General features: G+C 38.4%; 2 protein-coding genes across 3 annotated transcripts in view; one reads left to right on the top strand and one right to left on the bottom strand.

The window, feature by feature from the left end:
- The window catches only part of LOC134795220 (transient-receptor-potential-like protein), a 395,634-nt gene that overhangs the window by 166,548 nt on the left and 208,675 nt on the right, over positions 1–20,411 (bottom strand). The window lies entirely within an intron of this gene.
- The window catches only part of LOC134795064 (FMRFamide-related peptides-like), a 52,315-nt gene continuing 44,762 nt past the window's right edge, over positions 12,859–20,411 (top strand). For both annotated transcript variants that reach the window (XM_063766903.1, XM_063766902.1), the window contains exon 1: positions 12,859–13,304. The gene's annotated coding sequence lies outside the window, so the exon portion shown is untranslated. The remainder of the gene's footprint in view (positions 13,305–20,411) is intronic.

Here is a 20,411-nt window from a genome sequence, read left to right as displayed (position 1 = left end):
TGCGCGGTTTCTAGCAAAGAAACGAGGAAAAAATGATTCTATTGGGATTTTTATGGCATTGTTTCTACCAAGGATTTTAAAACTTTTTTGTAGCTTCTTTGGTTAAACCGGTGGTTTCATGGTGTTCACGTGGCACTTGCACGTTTATTTTATTAAAGAATACCTACCTACTGAACAAAAACTGCAGATCAAAACCCCTTTACAATTCATTCATTGTGTTAAGATTTTACCTATTGCATTGTAAGAGTTTAAATACAAGTGACATGTTCTTACGTAGGCTCCAGCAATTTTTTTTTTATTAATTATACAGTTTGGTCGACATAGTGACCAGCGACTGCTTTTTTGTGAAAAGATTGGTGTCGTGGCCGAAAGGGTCACGTCACCACCAAGGACGAAAAGGAAAGGAAGTTTACAGAAATAAGGATAGAGAAAAGCAAGAATACAGAAGAGAAGTTAACTTGCAGCAAAACAATAACGCTATTACAGAATGTTTTGAGTGCAGGAGGAGTTGCAGGAGTTATCTACTAATAATAGTATTTAACTCCTGCAGGGTCCGTTCTTTTCCCAATGGGGGCGGCGAGAGTAGTACCCCACAGGTCTGCGCAGGTTAGGTTTGTAGCGAATAGTAGGGGAATATTAGGGCTCCAGCAAATACTACCGTTACCTAGTTAGCGTTGGGTATTAACAACGAAATCTCTCAGATAGTTCGAACAACACTCTAAAACATATTCCATATCGTTTTACCATAGCTATTTATTTACAAATTTTTTAGACTTAAGTTAACTCTGCAGCTGAAAGATAAGCTAATTGTGCAGCGTATGTATTTTAAACGTTATATTTTTGAAAGCATCACAGAGGGTTTATTTATGATAAGTATGTGGATATACTCGTAAAAGGATATTTCACAACACTACCTTACGAAGCCGTGATGGCTCATTTATTTAAACTACGTAGCAAAATAGCTCGAACAGCAAACGGTAAAGCATTATAAATTATTATTACGTGCATGGTAGTTATAATGCGAAACGGAACACTGAGTTATTAAGAGGTCTGGTTACGTCTTTTACAAGATAGCTGGCGCCGCGCCGTAAGACTCTTGTATTATATACCTATATTATGTTGTGGTCATAGCCACTCGAGACTTTAGCAGTTCTTTAAATAGAAGCATATTGTCAAAGTAAATTTTGTAGTCACAGTAAATTTACTGCCATCTTTCGACACATTATCACTCGAAAAAATGGCGCCATACCTTTGGTATATGCTCGAGTAGAATGCGACACTTTTTGATATATAACAAATTTAACACATATCAGTGACATAATAAAATAAAGGATCAAAGTCAAATAGCGTTCTAAAAGTTTGAATCATGTGTCGAAAAATGGCAGTAAATTTACTGTGACTACTAAATCTACTTTGACAATAGGTACGCCTATGAAGTTGTCGTTCTGGGGGCCGATTTTTGAATTTCGACCGCTCGATTTCGTGTATTTCGTTCAATAATATCTCCATTACTAGGCATTTAAATTCTACTAAATAGAATTAAAAACGAGTGAATTAAAAAGAGAAAGATTATTAATAGTTACCTACCAGTGGCGGATTAGCAGTTTTTGCCGCTCTAGGCCCCAAGCCATGTAGCCGCCCCTTTCTCAGCACCGATCATATTAAGGCTTAAGGCAAATCCGCCACTGTTACCTACCTACTTACGTTTTCTTTGCAGCCTACACAAATAAATCTTTTCAAGTATTACGTATACAAATAAAGTCGCTGCCAGATCTACTGACATCCATCCCATTGTGGTCATTTTCGTATTGTGTGGCTGAGCCTGAGAAATGAAGGCAGTGACCACTGAATAGGTATCATGAAACACGGACGGACTCAGCTGGAATAGCAATGCGTTCTGATGATTAGTTGACTTTTACACACTTAGATGACTTAAAATCGCACCAAGATAACTCTGCATGACATTTACAACGACAAAGTGTGGTAATGACATCATTAATGCCATATTTAATGGAAATGCGACAACCCCAATAAGGCCTTGTTTCCCCTCTGGTCAGATGGCAGTCGCTTTCGTAAAAACTACTTAGTGCCTACGCCAATTCTTAGGATTAGTGGTCAAGTGGACCCCATCAGGCTCCCATGAGCCGTGGCAAAATGCTGGGATAACGCGAGGACGATGATGATGACATTTATAATGGCACCCCTCACTTTATTTTATTCTATTCATGTCGATGCAAAGTTAGATTAGACGGACTCTAGCAGTACGAGTGCGACATGCTGACTGGTCATGGTCCATTGTACTAAACGGGAACCGAAACGGTCAATGGAATTTAAAGTTTCTAATTTTGCTTCTTGTATAGGTACCAAATAGGTACATAGGTATCCCAATGATTTTTATAACCTTTAACGTTGAAAACCCCAACAAAATTAAAGCGTTACTTATTACCTAACGAGTTGAAACATTTCGACAGACAACAATTTCTATTAAAAAAACCCGCACTCACATTGATTCATTGGAATCATTAAATACCACAAACACACAGATAGATATTATGTATACCTACACACATTTAACTTATAGCACCCCGCTTTTTCCGTCGGGTGTTAAAATTCGTTTATACTTAAATTAAATGACGCAGTTCTGAGTGACACAGCCGCAAAATTGCATGGCCACTTTATAAGTCATTCATAACGTGGCCATGCTATTTTGCTTGCTACCCTCGTACTTTACTTTGTAAATAGAACCGGATAGAGAACCTTCCTACCTTTTTTTAAGTTGGTTAAAACCTTGTAAAAGCGTCCTCAAGATAAGGCACCATTCGTCACCTAAATCTCGAGATTTGTGCGTCATTCTGTGTATCTCGAAAACATCACATGCGACAGCTAAGAAGAAAATAACACTGTGCCAACTTTGAGACTTTTCGTAGCCTAGTGTAATTTGAACGCGGAATTCATGACAATTACGGATGACTCACGTTAGACCGGGCCGGAGCTTCCGGCGCTTCGTTTTCTATGGAAATCACCACGTGATCACCGATCAGCCGTCATAGAAAATGACATGTCATGTCGGACGCCTCGGCCCGGGTTCGGCCCGGTCTAGCGTGAGCTCCGGTCCGGCCCCGGCCCGGTCTAGGGTGAGTTACCTTAAACTGTAAATTGCAAAACGAAAGGTTGGGTGTGCTCCAACAAGCTCCAACCTTTATACGTTGCGTCAGCAGATAATGAGGGCAGTGTACACGACGGTCTGGACATGTGACCTTTCTTTTGTAAACGTATTTCACGCGTCAAGCTCGGATTTCCTTACGGACTGTAGATTTCCATCTTTATTCAGGCTGTGCCCTTACTATGAGCTCTAATTCATTTCTTAACATAACATTAACTAGGTAAATTACCTTCTACTAAAAAGTTGCGTAACTACGTATAATGTCTATTCTATACCGTAAAACGGGGTGAGTAGGTTTCGCGGGGAGAGGTGGGTTATGAATGGGGAGAGAAGGTTTGAGAGGGGGGTGAGAAAGGATTTTAAGGCTACTGTTACAAAAATAATGTATTCCAATTTAAAATGGAGTTATAGTAATACGCATAATAAAAAAAAATCGATCCAACAATCTTCCAAAATCACCTTTGTATGAAAACTCCTCTCGCCCCAAATACGAGGCACTACGGGGTGAGGTGGGTTTTCCTCTTTATCGTCAAAGTTATGAAATGGAACTACCCAAAATAAAATAAAAACTAAAATACAAACGTCCGTAACACTTATTATATACACCATTCAGTTTTCATATGTAAAAATAAAATGCTATCGAGGTTTGAATTTCAGTTTTGACCCTACTCACCCCATTTTACGGTACTCTATATTGTAAATTATATATTACCCAATTATCAGGGATACAAATGCAGAAAACCTAAATAATGGGAGAAAACATGTCAAGAAAGTTGTACGCAATTCGCATAAGGAGATCCAAAGTAATATCCGAACACCTTAAAAATCCTATATAAAACCTCTAATCTCCCACGAGGAAAATATACACACTTAAATTTCCCTGTTAAAATTTTTCCGACCATGGTCACAAGTAACATAATTTCATTTTGTAAGTAAATAGGTAGACAATAGTAAGCGCCAAGAAATTTTTCCATTCTTTTTCGCTTACTTACTGCTCTAGTTTTTACGTAAAACCACTTTAGATTATAGCATTGATTGATGGAATCCTTAAGAATATTACGTAACAAATAGATGTAGCTTGGTATAGTACAGTCGCCATCAGATATATCGGAGCGGCCAAGGTGTTCACAATATCTGAACACGCGCTCTAACGCCCTGACAATAGAGGCGTGTTCCGATATTTGTGAGCACCTTGGCCGCTCCGATATATCTGATGGCGACTGTACTTAATAGGTAGTTAACTTTAGATCTTATTGTTGAACATCGGTTGTCCATAAATCATGTTCTAGAAATAATTCAGTTATCCTTGGCATTAACCATCAAATAAAGGAAAAATGTAGTAAATATCTCTTGATGATAATTATGTACCTACCTAATAGTGGTTTATCCTAATCATGTACAGTCGCCTTCAGATATATCGGAGCGGCCAAGGTGCTCACAAATATCGGAACACGCCTCTATTGTCAGGGCGTTAGAGCGCGTGTTCAGATATTGTGAACACCTTGGCCGCTCCTATATATCTGATGGCGACTGTACCTTACCGTTTCTGAAAATTATATGGGTGCTCTGGTTGGTCACGGTTATTTAACCTAAGACGCTCCTCTTCTCTTCGCTCATTGTCGCACCTATGGGCCCGATTCGGATTTTGAAATAGACATCTATTAGATATCTTTTAGACATCACCAAGATACGATAACGATATGTTTAAGATCTAACCTGTCAAATATGACATTTGCGTGATTCTGGAGATACTCTTGAACGATTTCCTCAGGATATGACTTAGAGATCCAATTCACGTCTAATAGATATCTTAAGCTATCTAACGTAAAAGTGACATTGGTTGCCCGAATTGCGCTGCAAAAGAGAACTAGTTGATATCTAAACTATAACGTATCTAGAATGGATATAGTACGTGTCGTCTCTTGTGAATATCTTGAAGTTCGAATACGGCAGTATATTGTGACACTGGCAGTAAGTATTATTATTGCACCATCGCGCTCCGCGATTATTGCGCCATTTAGGGGGCTAGCTAAATTGGTTGTTCAATACTCACGCTATAGAACTTCCAATTGAGCAAGAACCCTAAATGGCATAACAATCCAGTGTGGTGAATGTACTAGTGAAATTGATCATAAGATATGTTTTGTGTACCTAAACATTCAATATAAAAACTAAAAATTGTCACTGCGTTTATTGTCGCCTAGGAAGCTTAAACTTTACTCATCAGCTAACCACCTTCCCATTTATGTACCAGACTTCAGTTGCCTTCTGTAGGTAATCCATTGGTCACTCATAAAGACCATTCGTGATTAGGTTAGGATACTACTTTAAATACGTTGCTGCATAAATATTTACTAATAACAATACAAGTTTACCAACTGCACTTTTTGAATGCGAATACTTTAGCAACTAAAATCGTTTTTTGTAGGACTTAAACTTAGGTATTCGATGTACACGTAGTCTTACGGCTCGATTCGGAAAATGAATTAGATTTCTACTAGACTTCAACAAGTTACGATACGGATAATTTAAAGATATTTGTAAGATAGATGTCAAATTTGACGTTTCCGCGATTCTGGAGGTCCTCTTGAACGATTTCGACAAGTTATGACTAAGATATCCAAGTCACATCTAGTCGATATCTAATGTAGATCTAGTTGATCTCTAAATCGTCTCAAGATCTTGTGATTATCTCGAAATCCGAATAGGCCTGTTACTCGTAATATTTATGAAAATATACGATGTTTACTAGACTAGAAATAGGGATGAATCTAGACTCCATGAATGGAAGCTCAATATCAAGTCACTTTACGCTAAATTTTGTCAAAGAATAATATACCTACTTAATAGGGGTGAAATAACTATATGAGAGATTTTTCTTTCTCACTGATTGGCTTCGAGCCTATTTTGACAAATGTATAGTTATTTACGATACAAGTGCGAAAATAAATTGAAACACGACCGAAGGGAGTGTTTTAAATCGACACGAGTTGCGAATTACCTATTCGCACGTGTATCGTACAACGTTTTACAGTACATATGGCCCTTTAAACTTTTGACATACGCACGAAAAGTGATATTTTACGCACTAGTGCGGGAAAATAGGATCATACGTACTGTAAAATGTATTTATGTCTATCTTTCTTTCCTGCCGCCTTAACGCAGGTTCACGCGAGTAATATCACTGTAACCTTGACGTATGAGTGACGGGTTGCACTACCTCTACCCTGCATTCAAAACTAAACATTGTACCTATAGGGTATTTGACTACTAATCAAATCAGTTTCTTTTTTCAAACTGTCAAAACGATTTGCTACTATGGAATTTATATGAAATACTAGCATGTGACGTCACGAGCAAAAATTACCTATTCTTTATAGTTTTATACGGATTTCAAAATAGAAATTGTGTCTAATAATAACTGCTGTCTACGTTTCTCTATTAATCTTCTCGTGCTTTTTTTCTTGCATGGTGTAAAATAGTTTATTTTAAATACAGTCGAATACCCTATTTACTGTACGAAATATCTTAATTTTGGAAGCTCTTTTTGATCTTTGACCCTGTCTTCGAATACGGACAAGTTGGCCAACGTCCAAGAAAATTGAAGAATGAAATGAACGGACGCCCACGACTCTTCCACTGAGTATGACAATTATTTACTCTGTCTAAGCGATGCGCTCAGCAACTTACGGTAATATGAATTTATGTATTAACGTTCTAAATAATATCTGATTTAAATGGTAACTACTTAGGTACATTCCTCGTAGAAAATAAATGGAGCGTATTTCCATCAGAAAAAAAAATTCACAGATTTCGTGCATCACACGACTATCGAGCACATTGGAAATGAATCTACGGAATTCGAAAAAATATTGTCGCTGAGCGACGAGAAAGTCTGGATAAGGAAAAAGTTACAAAATAAAACTACAACGTTGAATGATAATTATTTCATTCTTAGACTAACACAAGTATCCTGGACATAACGCTTGTGAACAAACAAATTGCAAAATTTCCACACGCGTATCCAAGTTTGAATAATTGTCGCCGTGGCGCATAAGTATAGGTACATATTTCATTTTTCGATTAATAAGCAGGATATATTAATGTTCAAAGTACAAGAAAATTATTACACGGCAAATCCGTAGTCAACTCGAGAAGTGGTGATCGGCAGCGGCCCATTTGCTGCAAGATATGAAATTTTCTTGACAGCAGTTTGACGCGACGAGAGATGACCATAACAGCGTTTGTCTATGTTGCACCAAACCTGAGTTCCAATAGGTACTACCAGGGTTCAGCATCAGCTCTATCTTGATCTTGGGTACTACTGTCCTAAGTGCTCATCAAGACGAGTCGGATGACCAAAACAGCGTGTGCCTATGTTGCAACAAACCTGAGTTCCTTTAGGTACAGCCAGGGTTCAGCATCAGCTCTATCTTGGGTACTACTCTCCTAAGTGCTCATCGAGACGAGTCCGATGACCAAAACAGCGTGTGCTTATGTTGTATTAAACCCGAGCTCCACTAGGTACTGCCAGGGTTCAGCATCAGCTATCTGCTAGCAGCCGCCAGCAACATGCTGAGGTGAGACCATTTCGTGGCACTTTTTCTTTTTTATGTTTCTCTGTATAAGTTTTTATTTTCTCCCTCTCCCTCTCCCTCTCCCCTCTCCCTCTCCCTCTCCCTCTCCCTCTCCCTCTCCCTCTCCCTCTCCCCTCCCTCTCCCTCTCCCTCTCCCTCTCCCTCTCCCTCTCCCTCTCCCTCTCCTCTCCCTCTCCCTCTCCCTCTCCTCTCCCTCTCCCTCTCCCTCTCCCTCTCCCTCTCCCTCTCCCTCTCCCTCTCCCTCTCCCTCTCCCTCTCCCTCTCCCTCTCCCTCTCTCCCTCTCCCTCTCCCTCTCCCTCTCCCTCTCCCTCTCCCTCTCCCTCTCCCTCTCCCTCTCCCTCTCCCTCTCCCTCTCCCTCTCCCTCTCCCTCTCCCTCTCCCTCTCCCTCTCCCTCTCCCTCTCCCTCTCCCTCTCCCTCTCCCCTCTCCCTCTCCCTCTCCCTCTCCCTCTCCCTCTCCCTCTCCCTCTCCCTCTCCCTCTCCCTCTCCCTCTCCCTCTCCCTCTCCCTCTCCCTCTCCCTCTCCCTCTCCCTCTCCCTCTCCCTCTCCCTCTCCCTCTCCCTCTCCCTCTCCCTCTCCCTCTCCCTCTCCCTCTCCCTCTCCCTCTCCCTCTCCCTCTCCCTCTCCCTCTCCCTCTCCCTCTCCCTCTCCCTCTCCCTCTCCCTCTCCCTCTCCCTCTCCCTCTCCCTCTCCCTCTCCCTCTCCCTCTCCCTCTCCCTCTCCCTCTCCCTCTCCCTCTCCCTCTCCTCTCCCTCTCCCTCTCCCTCTCCCTCTCCCTCTCCCTCTCCCTCTCCCTCTCCCTCTCCCTCTCCCTCTCCCTCTCCCTCTCCCTCTCCCTCTCCTCCCTCTCCCTCTCCCTCTCCCTCTCCCTCTCCTCCCTCTCCCTCTCCCTCTCCCTCTCCCTCTCCCTCTCCCTCTCCCTCTCCCTCTCCCTCTCCCTCTCCCTCTCCCTCTCCCTCTCCCTCTCCCTCTCCCTCTCCCTCTCCCTCTCCCTCTCCCTCTCCCTCTCCCTCTCCCTCTCCCTCTCCCTCTCCCTCTCCCTCTCCCTCTCCCTCTCCCTCTCCCTCTCCCTCTCCCTCTCCCACTCCCTCTCCCTCTCCCTCTCCCTCTCCCTCTCCCTCTCCCTCTCCCTCTCCCTCTCCCTCTCCCTCTCCCTCTCCCTCTCCCTCTACCTCTGCCTCTATCTCTATTTCTATTTCCACCACCACAAGAATGCATAGATTGTCGAATAGTGCGTTATCTACGCCCGTCTCAAACAGGATAGATAGAGTTAGACCAAGAAAAATCTGCAGCGATTTTGAAAGCCCACGCAGTGCAAGTGTTATTCTGCCGTCATAATCCCGATAATTCACAACAAACACCGATAACGAACTCTGCGAAACATGAAGTCATAAATGTCCTGTGAAAAATGTCGTTCTGACTTTTTGACTATTTTAAGGTTAGGCTACAGGGCAAACCCTTAGCCCGATCGTCTTTGTTTTAGGCTCAAATTGTAGCTGACTAAATTGTCCAGAGCCGTTTTTCTCAAATTTTTGATATCATTCTTCGTTTCCAAATTATCGAGCACCAAAATCAAAAATTCGGAAAAAATTGAATTTTATTTTCACTATTTCGACCATAACTTTTTTTGTTTTTGACTTTCTCGAATAATTATTTTTGCACCTTACAGCTCTCGTGATTATGCGTCATTTGAGCCTACTTTTGAATATCATATCTTCACAACTTTCCGAGATATAAGGGGATCGCACTTTTTCGTGAAATCGGACCGTATACTGGAGCGAACGAAAAGACATTTCCAATGTCAAAATGTTATGCTTCATGTGCATAAAGACCCTTCTCTGATAGAAAGCCACAAATAGTCTCTGGGGAAAAAAATACCAAATAAAATGACGTAGATTGGAGACAATTGAAAAACTATAAGAATAACAAATTTCAAAAAGTAGTTAAAAGTGTATTGTGAGCGCCAAAGTTGGGTGTGACTTTGGAAAATTTGGGGTTACTTTGATAGATTTAAAACGGCCATAGAATTACCATTATTCATTATTTACTGAAAATGTTCCTGTAACTAGTTAGATTACTATATATTCATATTCACCTACTGTAAAAAATCTCGCATGAATATATATTATGGCTTAAAAACTAGAATTTTAAAGTCGCCCCTGCATTTGAAAGTCACCCCGGACAATGGTACTTGTTAGTCACAATCATCGTATAAAAGGGAATAAAACTATAATTTAAAGTAAACAGTAAATCTCTTTGTATGTGGAAGACTTTTGCGTCGACAAGGTCAAGTCCTGCGGGCTCAGCACGGTTCCATTTTTATCGACTATCACTATGCGCGTCCCTTTCGCACTTACATACTTGTTAGAACGTGACAGGCATGGTGACAAGGGATAAAAACGCGACCGTGCTAAGCCGCCTGGACATAAACATGTACAGTTAGCTACAAAAGTGTTAAAATGTTAATACAGGCTGTTTTACTACATGAGGGACTTGATGGAGGGTGGAAGGAAGTCGAAAATATTTTATGGTACCTAGTGCATGAAATAAAATAATATAATAATCCCTTTCGGCTATTTAGGGTTGTCAAAATTCAAGTGATTATCTTATCTGTGGTTGTGCATGCAAAAGGAAGTCAAGTGGTGCCAACCCTAATAATTGCTCGGAGCAATGCTGAGCCGAACGGAGTCGAGTTCGACCGAAGTCAGGAGTGTCTCCCCACTGGTGCGGTCCCTATCACCCATTGCGCCATGCTCGAAGGCTCGCTTTAATGCCAGGATCGCACGTACCGAGTAGAGTGGCGAGACAGTAAAACGAAGTATGAAATTGTTACTCGGCCGAGTAACAATTTCATACTTCGTTTTACTGTCTCGCCACTCTACTCGGTACGTGTAACCGAGCCCTAAGCGCGCATGGGTACGGTACACGGTGTGGGAACAACGCACGCCGAGCACCTGAGCGATGCATTTGCGGTGCATTCAGGCAATATGGACTGGACGCACCTATAGTATAGAGATATACGAACACATTATTATACTCAATAGACTATGACTACACAAACTTTGCACAAACCTGGCAGAAAGAATGCATACATATAACCTACAATACATATACCTATAAGCTCCATATGTATATGTATTGTAGGTATGATAGGTGTTGACGTAGCACTTTGTCATGAAATCTTAGCGTAGTCCGACTTTATGTGTTTAGAGTCATACCGAGAAAAGTCTGCAGCGATTTTGATAGCACACGCAGTGCAAGTGTCATTTTAAATGTCAAACTTCCATGAAATTTTGACGTCACAGAAAAAAAACACAAACTGACAATTAATCAAATTGTTAAATTATTACATGTCAAAAAAATCATAAGGCATGATTAAAAACTCGCCTCATAGAATAAACTTACCGGGAAATAATACATTTGCATAAAACCAACATCTTATTCTTCAAGGTTCCATTAGTTTCATTTGAATAGCAAATGGACATGCTTGAAGTATGAAGTAGTATTTCTGATTTATTCTACGGTGGACTCTTATACACGACACCGGGTCTATTGATGATCGCTTTTTTAGGGTACCGTACCCAAAGGGTAAAAACGGCACCCTATTACCAAAGACATATGTAACTTCGTATAAGACGAATAAAGTCTAAGGAAAAAACGTGCCTCGGAATTCAAGTAAAAGTCATTCTCGAATAGATGCCGCACACACCTTTAGCCTATCCTCGGCTAGATGGCGTGACGACACCGTTTCATATTTAACAATTTTAACACATAGATATCAGTGAATGAACATGGATCAAAATGATATAAAAATAATAAAATAATTTATCCATATATATACATTTTTTGATAACTTTATACGTTTTCATTTTGAGTTTTAGTCGTGTGTCGATAGATGGCAGTAAATTTACAGTGACTACAAAATTTACAATGACAGGACCCCTCTATACTATCTATTCTTTTTGCTATTACTAAGACTGTCTGTTTGCCTGTCTGCTGCTAGACAGTTGAAATTTTGACAGATGATGTATTGCGAGATTTGCGGGTCCGACTCGCACTTGGCCGGTTTTTATCATCAAACCTCGTTATCAATGTTGCAATTCATCGAAAATCAGGGTTGGAAAAACTATTTACCGTTGAGAACCCTAACTTCGCCGTTGGTGCCCAATTTAGCCGAAGTGAAATATAAAAATGGTAATTTTACCAAAAAATTGGTATGAATTGAATTGAAAATAAAAAAAACTGCGTAATAATAGTTTCAAAGTAAAATAAAACAATTAAATAATCTATCTTCGCCACCCGTCCCAAACTTTGCCTAGGTATTTTGGTATTCAGACATGACTAGCGCACATTATATACTCAATCAGTTTCCTTATATATAGCGTGTCCGCCCACTGGCATTGAAGTAAATCATGTAAAATACACCTTGTATAATTTTCAATAATAGTGATGGATTAATACTGGTAAACCCAATGTTATTAGTTTCTGAATTGAAATGTAAAGGATTATAGAAACAATTAACCAGTACAATTTATTAATTACATTGCAATACTATGAAATGAATTTCATATCTGTAAAATTACTTTAATCGAATTTAGTAATATGGTTTACTTTAATCGAATTTAAACTGTACTTAACTGTGAATGTATTTGTATTGAACTGTGAATTAAAGAAATTACTTTGTATTTCAATGTAGACATATGAACTGAGCATTGGGAATGTAATATGCACAAGTGATTTATTTAGAAACATCGTATTAAATAATAATAATTAAGATAACTAGGAAAAGAATCAAATTATAGGACTGAGTTAAGTCTAATTAAATATATTAAAGTAAATACTTAAAACAGAGATATCAATCTAACCGTCTTCACCATAAGGGCACACGGGGCCTGTGCCCAGGGCCCCCACCTTCAGGGGGCCCCGAATATTTGATTACTCATAATAAATAGAAGACCATAGTAGAAAAATGTTAGTTTAATTCGCTTTCTTTACTTTCCAAAAAGGCCCCAAATTCTTATGTGCCCAAGGGCCCCAGCATAGTTTAAGACGGCCCTGATCTAACGTATACAGTCTCAGTATTTGTTAGCAGCGTCACACACTAAATCAAAACCATGAAATGACCATCTTTAAACCTCGTTACATATAACGACTCTATATTTTAAACCAATTAATTTTCTAATAACCGAGTCCTAAGATTAATGTACGCAACTGTACACCATCCCACCATCTCCGGACTCTTGGTCTGATGCCAAGTGACGTCATCCCAGGTACTCCACCACTTTCAAAATGGCGGCAGCTACTAAAACTTCTATTGTATATACGACATTTTATACTTAACAGGGTGTATCTGTAAAAAAGACGTATGTGCCATTGAAAGTAACATGAGATAAGACGTTTTGGCGTAACGGATCAATGTTGTGGGCACGCATAAAATGCTACGCGGAGCGGCTACGGGCGCCAAAACCGTAGAACCACCGTTACGGCGTAGACGCGCTACGCGACGCGACCGGGTGCAAACTTAGTTCGTTCGTGTATTTGGGTATGTTGTTTTATTTGTATTTTTAGTAAGTGAAAACGAGAAATGAGGATTTCAGAGTAAGAAACATAAAGATATTTTAATTTTTGTTTTGGTTTTGGTTTGAAGTTAACTTAGGTATTTGAAAACAATACTTTATATTAAAAAAAAACTAAAGTTATAAAGGTCGGTATATTTTTTATTGTCAATTATAATTATTATAAACTACTTACATAATTATTAGAATGTATGTCGTAACTCAATGATGAAGTAAACTCGTTGGAAACTTGAAAAAGTTGGAAAGTCGCATGGTGTGGGGAGCTTTTGTGTTAAATGTTGTTCTACGAAGTTTTTAATCGGTTTCGAGGATGTAGTTAGTTTCAATTTGGAATTCACTCCAATTAAAATAATGGATTTAGTTAACGCAAGTTTCCATGATTTAGTGTTGTCGATAATGTTGGAGACATCAAACGAGGAAAAGTGATGAAATTAATATGTGACGTCCCACGGTCAAAGGTACCTTATGGCGGGTATGGAGTTATGCATACCCCAGTAATCTACAATAAATAAGCTATCGATAACACAAAAGATCAACCTTCTAGGTTGCGTAGTTACAGAGATATGATTTTTTGAAAATAATGTTGTGAAATGAGCAACTTTACGATAGAGAAGTTTTAAGTTTAGCCGCCTAAAAAACTATGTTCCTGAAGTAAGTTACATAGTTGACTACAAATAATAATACCTTATATATCTGAGATTAAAAAAACATTGCGACTTGTTCTGTAATGCAAATAGAAACTTTTGATATCGACTGATTTATGTGTATACTAACCAATCTCTTGAAAATAAAGTTTTATTTCATTTTTACGATTGATTGCAATGAGCTCTCAAGATTTAAATTTTATCTATTAGAAAACGACACTGACAGACAGTTTAAGCAAAAAACAATACCGATTTAGAGGTGAAAATGTATTTTCTGACTTTTTCATATAAAATCACAAAATTGAATATTTTTACTTTTAATGTGACACACAATCAATTTTTCTGAGCACATATGAAAGAAATTCTGTCATTCAAATGAAATAAATCCTAAAACCCCAACTAAATACTATATTTAACCCCTTATGCCACTTTAAACTTACATAACAATAACAGTATTTGCTCCATACATTTACGAAAAGGTACCTTATGGAAATAAATCTAATAATACATCACTACAAAATATCAATCATATTACAGATTATCTTGTATGAATAGAAAATATTAATTTACATTAAACTGCCCCAAATTTAATTAGTTCTTCGTCATAATAATCTTAAAAAAGACCAATAATTTGTATGTAATGAAAAGGTACCTTGTGGTCAAGTTACATGATGAGGCATGATGATGATGGAACAGTTAGGATAAACTAATAATATTTTGGGGTTAAGATGGTATAAATCGTCTATTTCTTATCAATAATATATTTCGGTTGCTATTGAAGATAAGCGGCATTGAGGTTCAATGACCTCAGATATTCCATAAGGTAATGCGTCGGGTATTGGCATTTTTCAGCAAACCAATGGCTGATTGATTGCTGGCATGCGACCAAACCAAATGAAGATTATTCTAGTTAAGAAAGACTTGAAGAGAGTAACTTTGGTATAATAGCAGTCTACTTGGATTTGTGATGTCGGTCTATGTACGGTTATAATATTTGCGAGGCGCCCCAACCAGAACTGAAATTATCAAATTAGTTTTGCAGAATGCTAATACAGTTCTCTACCAAACTTCTTTTCCCATATTGACTAGTTTTTTTGGGAATTTTCAATCTTTTTTCCATAAGGTACCTTTTCTACTAAACTCTGAGACGACATTACTAGGCTTATAACTAACTTATAACAAAAATAAAAACAGGTAAACAAACGTTACGCATTAACGTTTCAGATCACACAATAAAAAAAAATTGAGCATTTTTTCACCTCTTTACAAAACATTTCATATCTCCAAAACTAGAAACCCTCATAAGGTACCTTTTCTCGTGGAACGTCACATATGTACCTAATATGGAAGACAAAATAGTTATTTACGATACAAATGCGGAAAAGAGGAAATTCACGAGTGGCGATAAATTAAAACATGACCGAAGGGAGTGTTTTAAATCGACACGAGTTGCGAATTACCTATTCGCACGTGTATCGTACAACGTTTTACAGTACATATGGCCCTTTAAACTTTTGACATACGCACGAAAAGTGCTATTTTACATTTAAATATAATTTAGGAGAAATATTAAAGTCAAATTCTCTCATTATGGCTATGGTTTAAATATACATATTTAAGATGAAAATACTTAATTTTTAATTATTAATACATATATATGAATTTAAGTTATTTATAACTTATTAGTCTTATTACACTTACCTCGTTTTTTTGCATTTGAAAAATAATACACAAATTTTACGTGTAAAATTTTATTGAAAAACGCTTACACATATTGCAAGAAGAAAAGGAAACAGCAATGGTAAATATGCGTCAGTATTTCAATTATAAATACGGTTTTTTTTAAGATCACTTTATTTTGTTCCCATTATGGATACATTTGATTTACCTACCTACTTACATTTTACAGTGTTAATTGACCGACCGCGAAAACTACGCAAAAATTTTAATCGCCTCAATTTTTAGGGTTCCGTACCTCAAAAGGAAAAAAACAGAACCCTTATAGGATCACTCGTGCGTCTGTCCGTCTGTCACAGCCCATTTTCTCCAAAAGTACTGGACCAATTAAGTTGAAATTTGGTACACATATGTAAATTCGTGACCCACACGACAACAACAAATGAATACAAATACCTACGCACTTACACAAACTACTACACTTACGTAAACAAATTAATTTTTAACATGGAGGCCACTTTTGGGGGCTAAATAAAAAAAACTATATCGTGTTGACATATCAAATTTGTGGGAATCTCAAATTTTTGTAAGTAATTTTCTTCTTTTTGTAAATCTTTTTTTGTAATTTTAAAATAAATAGTTTAAAAGTTATTTAAGAAAATGGCCAAAAAATTAAACAATATATAATAACGTTCTTACGTACAAGTCTTTTAAAAAAATGTAGTAAGGAAGAAATGCAGTAATGTAGTATTGCGATAAAAAAACTCTAGCCAGAAAAAATGACATTAAATGAATATTTAAAAAGTGACATCTTAAATATCTTTCCCAGAGGAATCGTTTAAATCCATTACATTCTTTAGCATTAAATATGCCGCCTTTTTGCTTTAATGTATTCGGACAACTTTTATGAATACATTTTTCGTCACTTAAGATTCGTATTTTTAAGTTTGATACATCGCAATGATTTAAATATTTGAGGGATTTATAATGAACAAGCAACGGATAAGTGAAATTATTTTCTGGATTGTGAAGTTCGGTACACATTGTGCGATATTGGGTGGCATTCTGAATCCCTAACTACGTTTGACCTAAAGTCACTTGCCCTAACTGGTTTGTCCTAATGGGCACATGCCCTAACGATCAATTGTCATAACGATTACTTTCCATAATGTAAGGTTCTGAAAAATGGTTAGGTTTTAGTACTTGCTGCCACAAAAGTGGGTTAGGTTAGGGTTAGAACTGCGACCCTCGCAAAAAAGAAAATATGCTTAATAACATTAGGATAATTAATCAATAATAGGGAAACCAAAATTAGTGTTTTTAGGGAATGCAAAGATAGAAGAAAAGACTTTAGGGATTCAGATATAGATCCTGCGATATTTATCGACACTAGTTGGAAAAAAAGATTTTTGCACACTGGTTTTCCAAAATAAAACAGATTTTCCAATATCACTTGCGATTGTTATAAGCATTGGGAGTAGATTTACAGATCAAGCTTTGCGGAAATTTTCAGAAAGTTGTAAAAGTTCTAAGAAAACTCCAAAAATGAGAAGCCTCCAATTTTTTTCCATGTGTAAATTTTGAAATTTTGGATACTTTCCGACGGCACTCTTAGTAGCTAGATGACTCTTTCAAACTTTATTAAGTCACATTTTATAGCTAAAGCTAAGAGTTTTGACATAAAAAAGTTATGCGTGGTCATACATTAAAAAAAAAAAAAAATTATACGCGTCGACTTGAGAACCTCCTCCGTTTTTTTTTTCGTCGGTTGATAAAATATCATCCACTTGATAAGTTCCGTCACTGCCTGGGCTGTCAAAATCGCTGCCAACTTAGCTTTGGTCTAACTCTATCTTCGAGCAACACGGAAGGGAGGCGGCATTCGCACTATTTCCCCTCTGCCGAGGTACAAGATTAGCGCGTCAATATAATCTAGCGCGGGTAATAAAACTAGTTGCACTTGGATTTTTCACTAGACCGAGTGCAGACGCGCGCGTGAACACTGCTGCACAAAAATGCCTGTTTGCTCGGTTTTTTGTTATAAAAAGAGGTCGAGGACATCAAATTTACAAAATGAAAGTGTTACATTTCACATGTAATATTTTTTTTTACATATCATACGTTTAATTACATTCAAACACAATTATTATATTTTAGTCTCATGTAATTGTTGGATTTATCGATTTTGCTCGCTCAGTACAAATTGCGGATCGGTCGAGCGACAAATCCGACTTCTCATCTCTCAGAATACAATAACATACTTCAACGAAAATGTGTTAGTGTGCGTGTTGTGACACTTGTCACTCGTCCGTACACAAAAAGAGATCGAGGTTTGCAAGATTTGTCTTTGACGTGTGTCATTTTCTATGTATTTGTGTCGTCATTACAGATTGGATTTTGTATGTAAGTGTGTGAGAAGTGCGACTGTGTGCACCTTTCCCCCCGCGAAAAATGGCAGAAAGATTTGTACGGTGAGATATAACTTGGGCCCCTCCCTTCCGATGTGTCGGAAGCCGGTGTTGCTCGAAGAACTCTATATATATTTCTACACATCGCGTTCAAAAGTGAATACTTCACCATTCTCTAATTAATGGCTTAATAAAAATAAATATGACTCTATAAGTAGAACAATAATAGAATTAATTGATATACCTATTTTTGTTTACACATTAATTAGAGAATTTAAAATACTTTTGACGCGTAGTGTGATCCATTACTTTTGATGCTTTCTGTACAGGGTGCCTAGCCAAGGTGACAATATCGCTTGCGTTACGCCAACGAAACACTTTGTGTCTGTCTATCACTCTTCCATATTAGTGCGACAGTGACAGTTGCGTATTCCTCGCTACGGAGCGTAAACGATTGGCATGTTGGCTACGGACCCAGGTGTAAAAGTAATGCAATAAATGAATACCTCAGTAAATACGAAAAATCGAGTGAAATTGCGAATCCAATTATCTTATTATGTCTTGTTCTGGCTGTATGCCCTTACTTTTGTTATAAGATGTGTAAATATTCGACTTATTTACCTGATAGGTATTATTGTGTCGTTATATTTGCACCAAACCAACTTATTTCGCTATGTCGAACAGTAAACTAAGAAAGTGGTTTAAGATGATTAACTTTAGTACAAACAGCAAACACTCCTCTGTACAGTCACCTGCAATAATATGTTACTCTTCGAAGGCCGCAAAAATATGTGACACGTTCTTATGGCTCTACAAATATGATCGTGTCAGATATTTTTGCGACCTTCGAAGAGTAACATATTATTGCAGGTGACTGTACATCGGTGAACCTTAATACAAAAAGCATAAGGTCCACCCATGTACAGCCGCCATCAGATATATCGGAGCAGCCAAGGTGTCCACAATATCTGAACACGCACTCTAACGCCCTGACAATAGAGGCGTGTTCAGATATTTGTGAGCGCCTTAGCCGCTCCGATATATCTGATGGCGGCTGTACAGTTAACAGAGTGGGTGATGGTACATGTTTTTAAATTGTAGGTATTTTTAACCGACTTCAATTTCATAGAAGGAGGAGGTTCTGTATTCGGTTGTGGCTATTTTTTTTTTTTTTCTATGTACGTTCACCGATTACTCCGACATCCGTAGTCCGATTTGAGTAATTCTTTTTTTGTTTGAAAGGAGCTACCTCCGAGTTAGTCCCATTTTAATTTGGTTCTGTTCTGATGATGGGATCCATGAGGAATTGAGGGAACTCCTCAATTTTTAAAGGCACATGCATGGTGTTTTGGGCGTTTTCTTAAGCAACTCGAGCATTTTCTCTCGAAAACCACTAATTTGATGAAGTAGACCTGATGATGATGATTATTTTGATGATAATGATGATGATTTCTTTAAATGTAAATATGTTCAGCGATTACTCTGGCACCTGTGATCCGATTTGAGTAATTCTTTTTTTGTTTGGAAGAAGTTACCTCCAAGGTGTTTCCGTATTATTTTTGGTTCTGGTCTGATGATGGAATCCATGAGGAATTGAGGGAACTCCTCAATTTTTAAAGGCACGTGTTAAGTGATTTCGGGGTTTTCTAAAGTAACTCGAGCATTTGCTTCCGAAAACCACCAATTTGATGTACTGCAACTGTAGCCTTACCACGAGTTTGACATTGACATATTCGCTAACGTCTTATGTATCTAAATGTAACTTTTTATGCATCTCGCTCACACTAAGGTTAGTACGAGCGAGATGCATAGGAAGTAAGTTACACACATGCTAGCGAATATATCAATGTCAAACTCGTGGTAAGCTGGTAAGGCTACTGATCGGGGTTTAGGGTTAGGAGTTAAGGGGTCAGAGATTAACGGGTCGGGGAATGGCGGTTGAAGGGTTGCTGGTTCAGGATCGAGGGGTTCCTGGATCAGGGGTTGATGTGCTGTGAGGTTGAGTGATCGGGGGGCTGAGGGATTGGGTCAGTGGCGGGGCGGGCGGATGGATTTAGTTGACAGGAATTATAATTTCCCAGACGGACTCGAGACAATTCCTGGTTCAGGGTCGAGGGGTTTCTGGATCAGGGGTTGATGCGCTGTGAGGTTGAGTGATCGGGGCGTTGAGGGATTGGGCCAGTGGCGGGGCGGAGGATGGATTTAGTGTAGTAGTGACAGGAATTATAATTTCCCAGACGGACTCGAGAAAATTCCTGATTACATACATATTTATTAAAGTAATAGGTACACGAATTTAGTGTTAAACATGATCTTGTTTTTCATTCATGCGTCGCGCTCTTAA

The sequence above is a fragment of the Cydia splendana genome, chromosome 11 (genome assembly GCF_910591565.1).
Source record: "Cydia splendana chromosome 11, ilCydSple1.2, whole genome shotgun sequence".
In the NCBI taxonomy this organism is placed as follows: Eukaryota; Metazoa; Arthropoda; class Insecta; order Lepidoptera; family Tortricidae; genus Cydia; species Cydia splendana.
This window is presented reverse-complemented; position numbering and strand designations above follow the sequence as displayed.